We start from the raw sequence: 19,691 nt of genomic DNA, 5'->3' as shown, positions 1-19,691 counted from the left end.
GTTTGCTCTCATTGTCCTCCTTTTCTCATTATGTTCTAACATTTTCAAACTTTCATCAGATATGTTTTAGATTGTACACCTGATTAGAGTAGAACCAATATATACAGATCATTCTCTGTGTTATCCAACCTGGAAACTGGACTTAACTTCAATGTATGGATATCAGTGGCCAGTGGAGTACATCCTTCTGGAAAATGTATCGTATATGTTTACCAATCTAGAAGCTGGTTCGAATTTAATTCAATGTTTAGTATAAGAGTAACCAGCTGAGAACATCTCTCTGCAATGCCAACCTAAGAGTTTATCTAATTTTAACCTCATGTACGGACATCATTATCCAGCCACATTCACTGGTCCATTTCTATTCTGTCATTTACATACCCATCCTTACACCTACCTCCACTAATGAAATGAAAGTTTTCTTATATCTAAATAGTAGCCACCCAACCTGTACAGACACAGGATTAGATGCATATCCTGAACTACACGTTTTTCCACTCCCGCCATTTGTGGCCAGAAGATTGTATTGAGGAATTCATTTTATTCTTAGTGTCATTTCAAACAGCCAGACACATAGGTATTTTTACTGACTTCATATATTGTTTTACAGACTTTATTTGCTTGCATACAGTATTTAGCCCCTAAGTATTAGTCAGCTCCATTATTTACAAAGTTAAGCGTATTTCATTGTTTATATTTGTGATGTCATCACGCACGGCATGCCATAATAAATGGTGGCCCTTTTGGAATCACATGATCATGGATCTCTCTAGGCAGACATTGCAGTGTTTGATCCAGCACTTCGTAATTGGGGATATTTTTTCAATCTGGTACTGCTTTACAAATAGACATCTCCAGTTAACTATTGATAGGGTTACATGCTATAATGCACTGTATATAAGTGGTTCTATGCCCTACTTTTCTTTCCACAGAGATCTGGTACTCTATCCTAGAGGCAGAACTCGTTAAAAGTATTGACCAAACAAACCTTCAAAACTCTATTTACGCCCACAGCAGGGTAAGTGAGTCCACACAACGTACAATGGGGGTCATTACGAGGTGGGCGGTAAGGGATTACTGGCACCAGTAAGGGCACCAGTGCCGGTAATCCCTTACCACCCTACTATGAGCTCCCTTTGCGGGTCCTTCCTTAATGCCTGGTTTTACCAGGCGTTAAAGACGGGACCCGCAAAGGGATACCGGGGTCAATAACAGTACCGCAATGTGCGGTACCGTTATTGCCGCCTTCCCATTGAGCCCTATGGGGGCTCAAATGGGAATGGGGAATGGCTCTGGTGAATGGGGAATTACCCGTCCCGCCGTCCTCGGAATGGACCGGTAATTGCTCCATCCACCAGACCGGAGTCGGAACGATTTTGGATGCAGCCATGGTGCTAATAGCGCCATGGCTACCTCCAACCTCGTAATGACCCCCAATGTGTTGTGCTTATTACATTTGGATATGTTCAACAGCCCGGCTTATATTCAGTATACCTTCTTTTCAACTGATGTTCAAGATTGAAATGGCTATATATCCTAGGGACTTCCTTTACCAGACTTACCAAGTAGGCAGGTAAGACTGGTATTCCCATACATTTTTCTTTAGTTGCATTTAGTATGCAGATCAGTAGTTTATGAACAAAGGCAGCCAAAAGACTTATTTATAAACCACAGGTAATAACAGTTTCAGGAAATTCAGACATTAATGGATTTAATGAAGTTTGACAAGTCGGGCATAATGGTCATACTGTTCTCTTAATTGTTTATAGAACTTGATTAAGAATCCCCCTCACAATTGCATTAAAAATACTTGTTTTGACAAACTTTTGAGAATGTGCAAAAAGTGTTTCATAGCTAGATATTTTCTTTAATCTTCCAAAAATGGATAAGCTTTTCATTTGAATGCAAGAAAAACGTTGTGTCTCATATTTTTACAACATTTGTGCTTCATCCCTAGCCAGTGTGCAGGAGACGGGAGTTCCCCAGTTTGGGAACTTTTTTCTTTTTCATATATTTAGACTATCCATGTGCCGGGATAGTATTTTCTCCTCTGCACCTAGACTCTTAACAAGTCCAATAAGTCCTATTTTTTAATTCCCATTGGATTCCAATCTTTAGTATACCTCATCTTAAATACAAGCTTGTGCATAGTGCATCACTTGATACATTGCGACTCTTCTTGTTTTGCCCATATCTGACCTCCACAGGAAAGCCTTGGATGGACAGAATCCAGGAAGTAATTCTGGAATTACTAACATTCTCCTCCAGGATTCTGTCACTTTGTAGATACTGCAAGGGTTAGTGAGGAGTCTTGGCAATGATGTGCTCCCCCTGTGTGAATGGGCGGTAATTTTTCAGCACCCACACCGTTGCCAGGAGTGCCTTCTCGTAGTCATTGAAATGTTCCTCCCAAGAGGACATAGTCTTGCTCACGTATGAGATGACTTTGTTGACCTTGTCATTCTTTTGGTAAAATACTGCTGTTAGGCAAGTATATGAGAACCCAGTCTCCAAGAAGAACTCCTTGTTCTTTATGGGGTAAGCCAAACAAGGAGCCTGGGAAAGGCTTCTTTTCAGTTGTTTAACTGCCTCGAATTGTTCTGGATCACGCTCCCACTAGACTTTAGCCTTTAATAAATGGACAAAGGGTCGAGTGACCTCTGCGTAGTCTTCAATGAACTTTCAACTATAATTAGTAATTCCAAGTAGGCTTCTTAATTCTAGCAGAGTTGGAGGGTCTTTTTATTTCAATAAGGCTTCTTTGCCTGGGGATTAAGGCCCTCAGGTGTGATCTCATGCCCTACGAAGTTTATTCGGGTCTCATAACACTGTGCCTTCTGAAAGGACAGTTTTGCTCTGGCCTTCTGCAACTGGGTTAGAACATAGCAGATTTCTTCTACATGTTCCTCCACAGTTGGGAGTTTATGTATCCAAAGGGGGGGGGGGGTTCCACGTGTATTGCTACCCCCCAAAATGTAAAGGCAAGCTTGTACTGGTCTTCCCTACTCACGGGTACTGTTCAGTAACCGTTGGTCAGGTCAATGGCGGTGTATACCTTTGACCCTTGGATCAAGGCCAGTCCCTGATCGATGTAGGGAAGGGGCCATCGTGACATATGGACCCATTTGTTCAACTCCCTCAGGTATGCACATAGTCTCCATTGGCCGTTTGGTCTGAGGATCCCCGTAAAAGGTTATTGAAGGTACTGTGGATAAGATGAATTATCCCACGGAATGTCTAAATTCTTCATAATCTCCAAGAGTGATTCCATGGATGCAAGAGGTAACCGGCATTGTTTCACAAATACGGAAGCCATCTCGGGGTCCATGGAAATGGTGGTTGAATGAATGAATGTGCGTCCACAGTCATATGAGTCGACTGAAAACATATCTTGGAATTCCAGGAAGACCTGTTTTAGCTTTTGTCTTTGTTCCTCGGTCTCACAGGCATCTGCAAGATTGATCCTTTCCTCGAACATCTGCTTGAAACCTGGAAAGACCTGGGGCTTGGCAATTTCAACGGTATCCTTCAGTTGGGTGGAGAGATCTCTTTTGATGGTGTTGAACTGGACTTGGGATTTTAGGTAGTGGTCCTTGATTCTGAACACTACGTCCTCCCTCCTAATGTCACAGGTCACCTCTTCCACACCGAAGGGGCAGGAAGAGTACACCAGGAAATTTCCCCCATGGCTAGTACAAATCTTTTCTGTAGGAATAACGTCGCTGATATGGAAACAGTCATTTGGCATTGGTCCCATGATTTCATTACCTAAATCAATAGAATAAGGTTGGGCATCAACCGCCATTCTAATAAAGGTGTCTTCGTCAAAAGTGATACTTCAAGGGTTGCTGTTATGCACCAACATTCAAATGGTATTGTGTTCTAGGTCAACTAGAGTTGTCAGATTTAAATATATACCTTGTTGTTAGAGATGGGAGTTTAGATGTATATATGTGTCCTGATGCTTGAGGTGCTGTCTTTTCTTAATTTTTAGGGGAAGAGTAAATTGTCGCACCTGTCCTGGGATGTTAACCTCTGCTCCCACTTGAACTTCAACTGCATAAGGTAGCAATTGAGCTGACCTGAATGATTTTTCAATGTTGTCAACGCCCATGGGGTTACTCCCCATTCGGGACCAGGCTTTATTATTAATTAGGTACATATTGATTGCGAATCAGTTGAGAATGTCACTTCTCAGATAAAAGGCTGAAGGGACATCTCTCATGACCCAACAATGCTTTTTTTGCCAATGGACATTTTTACCATACACCTGCTAGGGAGGACATGTTTGGAATTTGGGGTTTCCAGACCTACTTCCCATTTGTCAATCAATTTAAATGTGGGAATGGTCAGATCTTTTGGGAGTTTACTGAATAATTCTTCGCTGTTGAAGCTCCTTCCATTATTCAGGCATACTCTGGCGAGCACTGGTTCCTCCCCCTTATTTACCTGAATGGGGAAAAACAACTGCTCGCCTTTTTTTGAATGTCTGTCAGACTTTGAGTGGACTCTTCATTGTCTGGTTACAAGGGACTCAAGGTTTCTTCTGATTTTGGACTGGTTTACCATTTTAGGGTGTTTCCTTCTAGTATGGATTGCCACTTAAAACTGGGAGGAAGGTTGATTTTCAAGAATGGAGAAGGGTTCCCATCACCAGTTTGCTCTCCTACAAAGAAAGTGTGAGTTATTTGACAGCCCGTTGGTCATTATTTTAATATTGAATTCTGACACTATTTGATCTTGGGCAGTTTTTGTAAAAAATAAATTGCAACTCGCAATGGGTGTTGTTGGGGAATTCTCCTTTTCCCCAGCTCCTTGGCTGTCCCTTGTTACCTGACAACAGTTCTCAGAACATGTCTGGAGAAAGGACACCCCCTCTGTTTCACTTCTGTGTGAATCACATGTTTGGGTCTGGGTCGGTATCCATACTTATCCTATCCCACTCAGGGTCTTTTGGAACCCATTTTTCTTTGGGAAGGATCTCCCTGTTTTTGAAAGAGAAGGTCTGCTTACCTGTATCCTCCAGGGATTCTTCTCTTTCAAAGGGGAAAATCCAGCGTCCCTCTACAAAGTGGGTTCTTCTTTGGCCTCTCCAACTTGCCCTTTGTTCTTTGGTTCTAACATTTTGGGGGTAGAAGAGACTCTGATTCAGGCTGAAAGGATTTTAGGGGTTCTGTTTGGGTGTGAAAGGAAGCTTCCTCAAGGGCTTGGCATCTAAAGGCTTCTGTGTGGAAGAGATGAATACTCACCAATATAAGACAGGGACTGGCATTCTTGATTAGTTGGGATAGGCCTTGGTAAGTCTAATCGCCTCATGTCACTTGATAGGTGGCATGCATGAGGTTGGTCCCCATTTGTGCACAAGAGGTTGTAAATGACTGGCATGAGACCCTTGTTGGAAGGGGTGCCTCACTTTGATCATTTGTTGTTGTCCCATATCCTGATTGGTCAGGATGCCTCAGGTCCTGTTTATAATTTTCGATTCCCTTGCTGAGGCACTCACACGTGTGCCTCTCTTTATTTATTTGCTGTTTGTAGTCAAAGAGCTGGCTTTTTAATTCTGACACGAAGGCCTGATTAATCTCATGCACCCTGCTCAGAGCTACCAACCGATCCTTTGTTTGCTGCACCTCCTGCTCAAAGTGATTAATTTTCCCTCTGTGAGCTCTGTATGCTGCGTGCATATTCAAGGTACTTTTCGTTAGGAGACTAATCTCTTTCTCTTGTTAATCCCTACATATTGCTGCCTCCAATAGTTCAGCTTCTATTTGTCTCACTCACTCTACAAGCTCATTCCTTTCTTCTCTAATTTTGGTCAGTTCCTGAGCTCCAGGCTGGTCCTTTTCTACCTCCATTTCTTGATTCAAGAAGTCTTTTTTCCTGAGCCAGCTGTGTCGTCTGTTGTTTCAGAGTACTTACCTGCTGATGTATCTGATTAAAGTTATTTGGGGAATCAACCCCTTTAAGAATTAATTGACTAGTTTCAGTTTTCAATTGTTTTATTTCTGATTGGAATGATATCATATGATATGGTATTTATAACGTGCCTATACAAGTGTTTCAAGGCGTGAACAATAATGCAATAATGTCCTCCAAAAAGAATCTATTAAGAGCAGAATGGAACTGTAGCTTGTGTTGCAGTGTGCTCAGATTTTCTAAACACACATTTTGTGAATTTCTCAGAGCAAAAACTGGGTTGCACTATCTTGCTGCAGTGTTTTTAACTCAGCTTTGATTTGTTGAACAAGATCCTTTGGCCTGTTCATCCTACTAGCCTCACTATTTTGCCAATGGTCTCCTACTAAAAGCTAATGAAAATATAAATGAACAGTTAGCTGAGCCATTTGTATCTGTTCATCACAAGCAGTTGTGGTCATATAAAATGCATCAAGTGCTTTGTGCAATATTACACCTTCAAGCCAAATACCATTGCTTATTGAGATAACCTCCCACACAATTCTGCTTTGCCAGTTTCCTGCTTCGTCTTCAACCCATTCTCCTTTGAGAAATAATTTAGTTAGGAGATGCTCCCTGGCTTCCCACATTTGTACAGTAGTCATGTTCACAATTGTCTTTTTGCACTTTAATAAAACCTTCTTTATTCAGGGGCAAAATCACCCTTTTCCTGCTTGATTTCCTCACGCAAATAAATTCTTACACACTCTGAATATTTTACCTATACACCTCCCTGGACCGCAGGGGACAAGTCCTAGTGGCACTTTAACAAAACAAAGATGACTTTCCCTCAACCTTAATGGTATTGCATCAAAATGAATGGACTGTCACAATGTACTTGTCATTGGTCAAGAATGGGAAGCTAAATCCCGGCCCAAGCCTCCAATTTGTATCAGTTTATTGAGAAGCCACCCTCAACACGGGGAGTTCCTTCCCTCCACACGCACATGGTTATGCAACAAACTGTTTAACAGATTATTTTTTTAGTCCTATCTCAGACACGTATAATGCCCCTTGGATCCCTCTCCCCCGAGCTAACAATGAGCCAAGAACCAGGCCGGTATATGGGAAATATATTGGTATTTATTTAAATTAAAAGTAATAGAAATGAGCACGAAAAATCAAGAACCACTTTATCAATGGCACAACACAATCAACTTGGCTCAGCATAAATAAATCACAAATGTGAGTTAAAAAGAAAACAATCTCAATTCTTTACTTTCTGCACATTTCACTTCACAAAATAATTACACTGATATATAACGAAGGCACTTATGTAATATTGTGCGATTTTTCTGCAGGCTTAAAAAGGTAGCAGTAGGATTTCAGGTTTGGTAAAAAATACATATGGCAATTATAATTTCGCCAACACTTTCAGTTTAAAATAAACACAGGTTGATTTATCACTTTGCTTTTCAGACCCCCGCCCCTTGCTTTGGTCTATGTTGGAAAGTTAGACAGAAGAATTGGAATGTTTTGGGAAATGTTGGATTTCCGATGCCCCTTTCTGAAAGGCCTGTGCTGGGGAATCCGGATACAAAGGTTGGACTGATTTAAGAACAAAGACACCCCGCTTCCTTAAAGAAGTATGGGTCAGCTATAGTTTTCAGCACACACTGGGAAGTGAGCTTTTTCCATTTGGAATTTTAACAAAAATTGGCTCCAGCCAAGGGGAACTTTTGCTTTCAGAGCCAGCAGTTCTGGAGAACACTGAATTTCGACACCTTTACCAGGACATTTTTATTGCGGTGGGTCATTAGATGGGAGATTTTGCCCATAGCCAGTAAAAGGGTCTGCCTGGGCTGACTTTTTTTCATGAAGACAAAGTGGCTCTTCAAATGTCACTGGAGGTTTGTGGGTAAAATATAATATACATTGCTTTTGATCAACCCGCACGTCATGTTTTGTTTTCCTAACATTTTTCTGTGAGCAGTGATTTTTTTCACTTTTATATTTTTTAAACTGTTTTTATTTTCACTCACACGTGGACACCGTTTTTGTTTTCAATGTTTAAATATCCTGTTTTCTATGTGTCAGGGATGTTTGATACTTTGTAAATTAAAATGCTTATCAAGTGGTAATAACATGTAGGCCCCTTTCCACATGGCTCTATAATTTCACATGGGAGGGAGTGTTAGAGAGGAAAGAGGTAAGCCACGTGAGTGCCCTATCTGTGATGCCTAGGGTATCTGAGAGACGGTTTATGAGGATGGAGTGGTTGGCAGTGTCAAAAGCAGAGGAAAGATCGAGGAGGATCAGAACAGAAGGAGTGTTAGAGTCCAGATTAGAGAGTCGGTCTTCTCGGTTGTTCAGAAGAGCAGTTTTAGTGCCTCTGGCTGCCCTGAAAACGAACTGTTGGTCATGGAGGCAGCCAGCCATTTCGGTGTGGGTGGTCAGTTGGGGGATGGCCAGCTTCTCCATGAGTTTGCCCAAGAAAAAGGTGATAGAGATAAGTCGAGGGGTCAGCAGACTGCTTTTTTAGGAGTGGGTGCACAAGAGTGCTCGAGGGGTTGAGGGAAAGAGCCTGTGACAAAAGAATGGTTGCAGAGGTCAGCCAAGGCGGGACGAGAGTGTTGATGTTATTCTTGATGGTTCTGGAGGAGCAGGGTGGCACCAGTTTCAAGGAAGCTTTCATAGAGCGGACAACTCTAGAGATCTTATCTGGGGCAATGGGGAGAGGGAGGAGAGTATGGGGGTAGGGAGGTCAGAAGGGGTGAAAGAAGGAGGGAGATGGGGGGCAGATGACAGAGAGGGCAGGATGTCAAGAGTTTTGGAGGAAAAGTGGGAGGTCAGTGCAGAGCATAAGGCGTGGGAGGGAGAAGGAGAAGAGGAGACTGCTGTAGGATTGGTGAGTGCCTTGCAGATTTGAAAGAGTTCAGTTGTGTTATTTGTTGCTCCAGAGATGCAAGATTGGACATGAGCTTGTTTCTTGGAGCAGATGGAAAGGCAGTATTGTCTTTGGAGTAGGAAGCAGGCCAGTCTGTCAGGGGATGAGCTAGAAGTCTGCCACTTCTGCTCTAATAACATGCTGACATGGGGTTCTTCAAACTGGGATCCTCTCATCTGCTGCCATCCTCCTCATGGGAAAGACTGGCTCTGCATTGCTACGTGGTAAGTTTCCCACCCCCGGCTGTAAGGAGTTTCCATCCACTCTTGACAAGGCCGGTGTACTGGACTTGTCACAGAACAGTTAATATTATGTTTGTGGGAACATGTATATTACAGTTAACGCTAATAGTCCTGATACTGCTACGATTGAAATGAACAGCAAATTCAAGGATCCATTACCTTGGATCCTATACAGACTATGGTTGATACACATTGAAATCAATCAAGGATGGACAGGTATGGCTATAGTGAACTAAGACCACCTGTCTAAATATGTCCTTGTGACATATACATCCCATGGACAAAATTCAGACACATAATAGGAAGGAGCATGTACATACCTGCACAACTCTATGTTTCTATGATACCATGGATAACCAAAGTAATGGGTAGCAAAGTCTTGGCCAGTGTGTACTTTGCGTTTTTCACATGGAGAAGTGAGGGAAGGCACAGGGGTCATCATCCTGTAGCTTTTTTAGTGCTGTTATATTCTTTCAGCAATACAAATCAGTGTGTTGTGCCACTCCTTAAGACACTGTTTCGGTTCTCGATGGCTTATGAGATAGCTTGTTTTGAATGGAGCACAACGAAAAGCTACATAAATCTGTAGCTCATAGACTAATACCAGCTAAACAAGAACATTTATTTGAAAAAAGTATTTCTAAATATGGATGAGAAACATTCCAGTGACAGCTAATGTTGAGGAGGAAAACAAAAGCTTTTCAAAACCTTAGAATACCATGATCCGCCAATGCACATAATTGAAGAAGCCTTCTTGCTAGCTGTGCCTTCAACATGGATACGATTTTTAAAACAGCCAAGGGATTAAACATTAGGGAAGTAATGTCTGAACTTGGAAGGAGAAGAGGTTTAAGGACGTTCGTTTTGGTATTCTGGATTTCTGTTTTTCTGGATAAGCAGCAGATGGTTTTGCGCCATCCAGTTGTCAATGTTTTGGTTGTGGACTCATGATGGAGAATCACCCTCTAGCCATGTACACTAGGATCAAACTAGTGTAGGTACATAACCAACCAGTTAGAGTGCAGGGCTCTTCTACAGGGTGCAGGAAACAAAATGGAGCTGCAAACCAGATTATTTTCTTTGCCTAAAGCATTGTACCCTGCCGAAAAATTCCTGCTTAAAACACCTTAAAGGTATGCTCTCGACATCTCTGCATACGTACATTCCCCAGGTGAGTCAGGTCTCCCATTTCATTTATACAGTACTAAGATTTCGTCGTCTTGTCATTCGTGTTGCCATATGTACCCTCATGTGTAGCATATGAAGGAGGCCGGTTTGTGGTTGTTTTGGAATGGCAGTGGCAGTGGCACAGGTATTGTTGCTAAAGAAACAAATACTGGAAAAGTGTGTGGGCCTCATTACACGGTAGGCGGTAAGGGTTTACGGGTAACGGTATTATACCGGTACCGGTAAACCCTTACCGCCTTACTACGAGGTCCCTTTGCGGGTTGGAGAATTTAACGCCTGCTTTTTGCAGGCGTTAAAAACCAACCCGCAAAGGGACCAGGGAGCTAATTACGGTACCGCAATTTGCGGCACCGTAATTAGTGCCTTCCCCATTCCCATAGAGCCCTATGGGGCAAAAATGGGAATGGGCAAGGGCAATGGGGGAAGGGGGAATTACCGCCCCACCAACCTTGGAATAGGGCGGTAATTCCCCTTTCCACCAAGGCAGTGCTGGTATTTTACCGGCATGGACCAAGGTGCTAAGAGCACCTTGGTCCACCGCCTACCGTGTAATGAGGCTTTGTCTTTTGCCCATTCCACTGCAGCAATAATATTCCTTTAAGGACGTTATTAAAGGACCTCTGTAGGTGTTGTATTACATCATCTTAACTATAATAACCATTGACCCAAGGTTTGTCCACTGATTTTAAAGGAAATGCTTCCTGCAGATCATGCATTGCAGATGGCATTTACTAACGGATTCCTATACAATCTGCCGACTTGTAGCAGGTGCTAAATGGAGACGGATTCCATAGGAATTCATTCATTCTGAGCCTGCATGAAAATCAAATTAAAATGCGCCTGCCAGATGGTGGAGGAAAGCACAGCAGTGATCTAAACTCCACTTTGTGCCTTCTGTTCGCCTTATAAGCACTTGGAAATGTGGTGCAGGGTGAAATTAAGGTGCAAAAGCATTACACCTTACTTTTACACATTAATTTCTGCACCACTCCTGATAAAGGACGCAGTATGTATTCTGAAATAAGTACAATAAGAATTTGAATTTTGGAAGGCCTTGAGATGCCTAAGGTCCTGCCATCCATTCAAAGTAGCGAGGTCCAGTTGTCACTTCACCCATCTCAAGGCCTTCCAAAATTCAAATTCTTATTGTACTTATTTCAGAATGTTTTGTGCAGATTCGTCAAATAACAGAAAAGTTATAAACCACCCAATAAGTGCTCTTCCTATAGGGAACGACATATGATAACGTCAAGGTTGCCAGCACTGATATTAATTCCTGGCAGGACATATGGACACAGTATGAATACTTTCTATTGCAACTAGCCAAACACATCTGTACAATTAATTATTGTAAATGCAGACACGTGTTGCCATTTTTAACAAGAAGTAATCATAGCTAAACAAAATCTGCAATGCCTTATTCACAGCCATGTATTCATTCTATGTGTGTGTGCATTTTATATTTTAGATACCCTATTCAGCAGTTATGGAAATGAGGAACACAACCATGGTGACAGACTTCATCCTTGTTGGCTTCACTGGTGGACCAGGACTGCAGATTTCACTCTTCATCTTTGTTCTATTGACTTACATAGTCACAATAGGGGGGAATGTTACCATGATAATCATGATATGCATAGACCAGAGTCTGCACACCCCCATGTACTTCCTCCTCTGGAACTTATCCTTGCTGGAGACTTTGAATATTTCAAACATTGTCCCTCTAATTTTAGTTCAGACATTATCATTGAAAACATCAGTGTCAACATCATTTTGCTTTGTACAGTCCTTCTTCTATTTTTACCTTGCTACTAACGTTTTATTCCTACTGCCCATCATGTCCTGTGATCGCTTTGTGGCCATTTGCAATCCATTGCGTTACACAATTATCATAAATAGTCGACTCTGCTTTCAATTAGTAGTTATTGCTTGGTTGGGGTCCCTCCTCTGTATTCTCTCACCCATAGTTCAAGTCACCAGACTTCCCTTCTGTGGCCCCAATATCATAAATCATTATTTTTGTGATGGCTTCTCTATCATGAAACTGGCCTGTATTGACACCAGATATCTCCAATTTGTCAATTTAATTGCGGCTCTCATATTCCTTTTGAGCTCATTCTGCGTGACTGTGGTGTCCTACATCTTTATTATATCTACTGTTTTACGCATCAAATCAGCAAATGGAAGACAGAAGGCGTTCTCCACGTGCAGCTCTCATCTGACAATGGTAGCAATTGTCTATGGAAGTGCAATTTTTACTGAAGTGAGCCCAGCACTGAATCCTTCAGTAGAAGTCTATAAAAGTGTGAGTTTAGCTAGCAGTCTTATTTCCCCTTTAATGAATCCTTTCATTTACACTTTAAGAAATACGAAAGCCAAGGAAGTGTTGAAGAGACGTTTTCTTCGAGCGAAACCGTGAAGTGAATGCGCAGAGTCACTTGCAAATGAGTGTGTAGTGGACGCAATACCAATCTTTATCACTCACTCATTGGCTGGCCCAGCTACTCACCAGATATGTGGACTAAAAAGGAAAGGAACCAACTAGCTTCTTTTTCTGGTAGTGTTCTCCTTGTGAAAGTGGCTCATTGTGTATTGTCCCTGCAGTGAACTCATATAGATATTAGAGAAGTGGCTGCAAGGATCTCCTGTATTGACACATAAGTGGCAGCTAACCTTGAGTGCAGGCATGCAATAAAGGCCTTCCCTAATTTGCATTTGACATGGCCAGCATCTCTATCAGCAACACGGAAATGTTTCGTTTCAAATCATGCGCACAGGCAAATAGTCTGATTAGGTTCCCTCTTCATGGATGTCTTTCGGGAGGTGGCACACGCACAGAGTGTACCGCCTCCTCCACATTGTTCCCCAGATCATGGCACTCTCTGGGGACCCTCACATTGGGGAGGGCGGCCTGTTCACTGTCATATTTCTATCATATAATGGGTAGCCATGACATCCCCAACCAGTGTTGGGTTCAGAACTGTAGCAAGAATTGCGCTGTCATTTATAAAGGGGCTTTCTGCAACCTATTTTACGTCACAGCAGGAATATCTGCCCCTCTGTAAAATTCCTGAGCTCCGAAAGGCTTCAGAACCCTTATTTTAACCTTTTTCAAACATTTTTTTTTAAATAACATAAATGTCCTTTAGAAGCAAATCCCCTTGACAGTGGCATATCTTCACATCATGTCATTACATAACACTGTGCATCAAGAAGTTAAATAAATGTTCTGCAAATAAGTACCCCGTTTTTTTCTGAAACATTCACGAACAATGGTCTTCAACTTTTAACTCATCATGTATACTGGAGTACATATCCCATCAACACTAGACAACATAGTCAAATATGAGGGATCATAGTCCGAAACCTCTGGAGAGGCATGTGTTGATGTTCCTTAGACTAGTACCTCCTGGAGGAGGTTTCCAATCCTTCCACTTGCAGACAATGGACAGCGGTGCAGTAATCAGAGACTTCGAAAAAAGCAGCAGCAAAGCCATCAATCACCTAATCGTGAAAACAAACTCTTTTTATTTTTAACAAGGCCTCTACAAGCCTCTGCAAATCTAAGTTCTATCTTTGCTCAGCATTTAGCCTCCTCCAGTGTTAGCTGTCCTATACTTAGGTATCCTCATGGAACAGACCTACTCTCCTCCAGTGCTAGCTGTCCTATAGTTAGGTGTCCTCATGGAGCGAACCTACCCTCCTCCAGTGTTATCTGTCCTATGCTTAGGTGACCCCATGGAGCAAACCTACCCTCCTCCAGTGTTAGCTGTCCTAGGTGTTCTCATGGAGCACACCTACCCTCCTCCAGTGTTATCTGTCCTATGCCTAGGTGTTCCCATGGAGCAGACCTACCCTCATCCAGTGTTAGCTGTCCTACACTTAGGTGTCCTCATGGAACAGACCTACTCTCCTCCAGTGCTAGCTGTCCTATCCGTAAGTGTCTCCATGGAGCAGACCAACCCTCCTCCAGTGTTAGCTGTCCTATACTTAAGTGTTCCCATGGACCAGACCTACCCTCCTCCAGAGTTAGCTGTCCTATACTTAGGTGTCCTCATGGAACAGACCTACCCTCCTCCAGTGTTAGCTGTCCTATACTTAAGTGTCCTCATGGAACAGACTTACCCTCCTCCAATGCTAGCTGTCCTATCCGTAAGTGTCTCCATGGAGGAGACCTATCCTCCTCCAGTGTTAGCTGTCCTATACTTAGATGTCCTCATGGAACAGACCTACCCTCCTCCAGTGTTAGCTGTCCTATACTTAGGTGTCCTCATGGAACAGACCTACCCTCCTCCAGTGTTAGCGGTCCTATACTTAAGTGTTCCAATGGAGCAGGCCTACCCTCCTCCAGTGTTAGCTGTCCTATACTGAAGTGTCCCCATGGAGCAGACTGTAACGCTCACCTGGTTCCCACGGAGGCGCGGCGTCAAAGGCGCAGAACTCTGAAGATGGACAGGAAGGGCCCCTCTATTCTGGCTTCCCTGGCTCGTTGGATACCCTCCTGTGCGTGAAAAGGGAGTATTACCAACTGTGGAACAATGCTCAAGCCTCCCACTCCCTTCCAACCCTCCACGATACCTCCTCCACGATTCCCCGTGAAGCCTCACCTTAGGGTTTGGAAGGATGAGCTCTCCATCCTGCTTCTGATGCAGGGGCGCGTTGAAACCCAGTTACTTCACTGGATTGAGGATTGATGGGAGTTCAGGTAAGCTTGACTGTTCAGGTAAGGCGCTGTAAAAGTTCTGTTCAAAAGTTCAAGCTTAATAATAATGTTTGTTGTCTAATTGCAGCAAGCGCTAATGCTTATGTCTTTTTCCCCTTAGGGGCCGGGGTTCGGAGTGCCGGAGATATGGCGCCAACCCGAAGTGAAACAGTTCTGGATGAGCGCTCAGGTAATGTCTTTGCATTCGCTCATTCAATGTCTTTGTCTTTTTTCCCCATAGGGGCCGGGGTCCGGAGATGCCAGGAAGCGGCAGGACCCGAAATGCAGTGGGAATAATCCAACAGGTAAGACTTAAAAGGAAACTGAGCTTTCCTTATTCCTTTTCTCCCTCTCACCTTTGTTCTTGTCTTTTTTCCTCTAGGCGCCGGGGCGTAGCTGAATCCGGAAGATCGCTGCTGAAGATGGAAGCGCCTTGCAAATGTGAGTAAAATGCAGCGCTGCAGCGATCGAAACGAAATGCCTTTAAAATGATGTCTTCCTTTTCAGGGCCGTTGGAGAAATGACTCCGGGTTGCAGATTTAGCAGGTAAGGGCTTTTCTTCTCCTATTCTCTTCCTTTCTCCCCTTGCAGGTGTTCCAGGGTGCTGGCAGGCGTGGCTGAAGTCAGGATGCAGGAGCTGACACAGTGAGCGTCCAGCTGCTAGGTGCAGAACAACGCGAAGCATGTGTGGCTGTTCGGGTGGGGTTTAAATAGCCTTGGAAGAAGTTCCTGGTATGTATCCTTCCACCAATCATGTATGTATCCTTCCCCGACCACACCCGGGTGGTGAAGTAGTCCTACAGGTTAAGTAGTCCCATTCAGGCCTCAAGAGGGCCTGGATGAAGCAGCAAGGTCTGCATCAGGTAAGTGTGCACCCAAGCACTTAAACACATATCCTCTTCTATGAGCCTGGCGCCTAAGGCGCCAGGACTGGGGTCCGCTATGAGCCTGGCGCCTAAGGCACCAGGACTGAGTCCAAAGGGCCCCGACTTGGGCCCGCTGAGACTTCCCTGGGGAAAATGATGTCTGCCTCTGGGGTTGCTGGGCCCGGCCTGGCTCCTTAGAGGTAGGCATCATGACAGTACCCCCCCTCAAGGCCCCTCCCAAGGTCTTTTTCCTCCGGGGGTTTTGGTTTGTGCGGGAATCTTCGATGGAATCTTTGAATTAATCGTGGTTTGTGAACATAGTTACTGGGTTCCCAAGATCTTTCCTGAGGTCCATATCCTTTCCAATCAACAAGATAGAAGAGTTTTGACTTAACTATCTTGGAATCTAAAATGTCTTTCACTTCGAATTCTAATTCTCCATCAATTTGGACAGGGCCTGGGGGCTCAGACAGTCTGGTTCCAGGTTGTACTGGTTTTAGAAGAGATGCGTGAAAAACGGGATGAATCCGCATGTTGGATGGTAAATCGAGTTTAAAGGCCACTGGGTTGATAATAGCTTTGATGGGGTAAGGCCCAATGAATCTGGGATTAAAAGTTCGCTGACCCTTGAGGGGTAGATGTTTAGTTGCTAGCCATACCTGATCTCCTACTTGGTAAGGAGGAGTTTTACTTCGGTGCAAATCAGCGTTTTCTTTATACTTTTTCTTGGCTTGCTGTAAGTGGGTTGTAGCTTCTTTGAAGGCTTGGGTTATTGTGGAATGTAGGTGATTTACTGTAGGCATCTCCAGGGTCAGAGGTGGATCTAGGTCAGAGGTCCGAGGATGGTGACCATACAGGGTATAAAAAGGAGTCTGTCCGGTTCCAGAATGCACTGAATTGTTGTATGCATATTCTGCAATCCAAAGGATGTCCTTCCAATTCAACTCGGATTGGTGTAACATGCACCGCAGATATTGCTCGAGAGTCTGATTGGTTCTCTCGGTTTGTCCGTCGGTCTGGGGGTGGTGGCTGGTGGATAACCGCACGTCTATTTGTGCTAGTTGGCAACATTTCTTCCAAAAGTGGGAGATAAATTGACTTCCACGGTCTGAGACTAATATGGAAGGGAAACCATGTAACCGCACTATATTTTCCATAAATTCCTTGGCCAAGGTGGAAGCTGACGGCAATCCTTTTAAAGGGATAAAATGGGCCATTTTGGAGAATAGATCCACTATTACGAGAATCGTGTTGTAACCACCACAAGGAGGCAGGTCAGTTATAAAGTCCATTGACAAGGTGTGCCAAGGTGCTGGTGGAATGTCCAAAGGTTGAAGTAGGCCGGCTGGCCTTTTCTATTGACTCTTATTTTGGGCACAGATTCCGCAAGACAACACAAATGACTTTATGTCTTTTCTCCAAGAAGGCCACCAGAAGTGGCGTTTGATCTTTTCTTCTGTTTTCGCGATACCGGGGTGTCCTTCCATTAATGATTCATGATGACGGGTAATGACAAGTTCCTGCAATTCTTTACTTGGCAGAAATAACCGCTCTTGGAAGTAGGGTAAATCATCCTTAACGGTGTAGTGAGGACCCTTTTGACTCCATTCCAGTAAGGCAGAAGAGTCAAAAAGCTGTTTTACTTGAGCTTGGATGTCCTCAATGGTTTGCAATGAAGTCAAGCCCAGAATTCTTTGTTCCGGTATGATTGGCACAGGTTCTAAACTCGAATTGGGTTCTTCCATGCCTATCCGGGATAAGGCATCTGCCTTACCATTCTTGCAGCCAGGGCGATAGGTAATTACAAAATCAAATTCCGCAAAGAAAAAGCCCATCGGAGTTGTCGCGAAGATTGAGCTTTGGCCATCTTTAAATACTGCAAATTTCTGTGGTCCGTAATTACGGTGATGGTATGTCTTGCACCGAGAAGATAGTGACGCCAAGCCTTGAAAGCTGATTTAATAGCCAGTAGTTCTTTGTCGGTAATTGCGTAATTGAGTTCAGGTGGAGAGAATTTTCTGGACCAAAAGGCTACAGGGTGTAGTTGGTTAGTTTCTGGGTCTCTTTGCGACAGGACAGCTCCCATGGCCGAACTGGATGCATCGGTTTCCACGATGTAAGGGAGATCTGGGCGCGGGTGCTTCAATACAGGTGCAGAGGTGAATTTGGTTTTCAGGTCCTGAAAGGCTTGTTCAGCCTCAAGAGTCCATTCAAAGCGTTTGTTTTTCTTTAGGAGAGCTGTGATGGGTTGAACAGTTCGAGAAAATTCCGGGATGAACCTTCGATAGAAATTGGCAAAGCCAAGCATGCTTTGCACTCCCTTCACAGAGCTAGGAGATGGCCATTTGAGAATGGCGTCCACTTTCCGCGAGTCCATTCGGATTCCTTGAGGTGTCAGGATGAATCCGAGAAACTCCACTTCTGTGGTATGAAAAACGCATTTTTCGAGCTTGGCAAATAATTTGTTCTGGCGCAATTTCTCAAGAACTGCCCTAACATGGTTTCTGTGATCAGATTCTGAGGAGGAATAAACCAGGATGTGGTCAATATAAACGATGACACAAACATCGATAAGTTCCCGAAGAACATCATTCATGAAGTACTGAAAGGCGGCAGGTGCGTTGCACAAACCGAAGGGCATTACTTGATATTCGAAGAGCCCAAATTTGGTGCGGAATGCAGTCTTCCACTCGTCGCCCTCTTTTATACGTACCAGGTGGTAAGCTCCTCGGAGATCTAGCTTGGTGTACACACGAGCATCTTTTACTTGGTCGATAAGCTCAGGTATCAGGGGCAAAGGGTAACGATTCTTAATCGTTATCTGATTTAGGGCGCGGTAGTCAATACAGGCCCTAAGGTCTCCTTCCTTTTTAGGTACGAAGAACAAAGCGGAAGAGACTGGTGACTTTGATGGGCAAATGAAACCATTGGCCAGGTATTGATCCAAATACTGGCGCAAATGCAGGTTCTCAGGTTCAGTAAGAGCATAAATCCTACTACAAGGTAGTTGTGCATTGGGTATCAAGTCGATTTGGCAATCGTAAGATCGATGGGGAGGTAAGGTGTTAGCCTGCTCTTTCTGAAAAACGTCTTGGAATTCTTGGTATTCAGATGGTAGCTGTACAGGGGTGGAAGTTACAGAGGCTAGACCCATAGCTGGATTCCTTGGGTAACAGGTTGGTTCACAATCAGGAAAAGTTATCTTCTTTGTTCGCCAGTCTATTCTCGGATTATGTGTTTCTAACCAAGGGATTCCAAGAAGTACTTGAAATTGTGGGGCCTTGATCACATCAAACACGATTGCTTCCCGATGTCCGTCCTGACCAACCAGAGTGATTTCAACTGTGGAATGCGTTACAGGCCCTGAGGCTATTTCGATTCCATCAACTGTAGTAATTACATCTTGGGCTACTTTCGGGCGGAGAGGAAGCTTAATCCTGGAAGCCAATTCACGGTCTATGTAATTTCCAATAGCTCCACTGTCTATGTATGCTTTTATAGCATGCAACTGCTGAGGCTGTTTTGGGTTCACAAGCACCATTGGCATGACAAAATGCGAGGTCAAAGAGTTTGTTTTCAAGCTCGGCAAGCGGACCCCTACGCTTGTCGGGCTAGGTCGTTTCCCGAACCAGGTGTCAATAACTCGTTATCAGTGGCTCCAACCACCTTCTTGGGTGGTTTAACTGGACAACTTTGAAGAAAGTGACCGGAAGTTCCGCAATACAGACAAAGTTGCATTTGTCGCCTTCTCTCTCTTTCCTTCTGCGTTAATGGTCCTTTAACACTGCCAATTTGCATAGGTTCGGAAACGTCAGTACTCTTGGAGTTAACGTGGGTCTTGATAGGTACTC

The sequence above is a fragment of the Ambystoma mexicanum genome, chromosome 13, assembly GCF_040938575.1.
Source record: "Ambystoma mexicanum isolate Mex_15411 chromosome 13, UKY_AmexF1_1, whole genome shotgun sequence".
In the NCBI taxonomy this organism is placed as follows: Eukaryota; Metazoa; Chordata; class Amphibia; order Caudata; family Ambystomatidae; genus Ambystoma; species Ambystoma mexicanum.
This window is presented reverse-complemented; position numbering follows the sequence as displayed.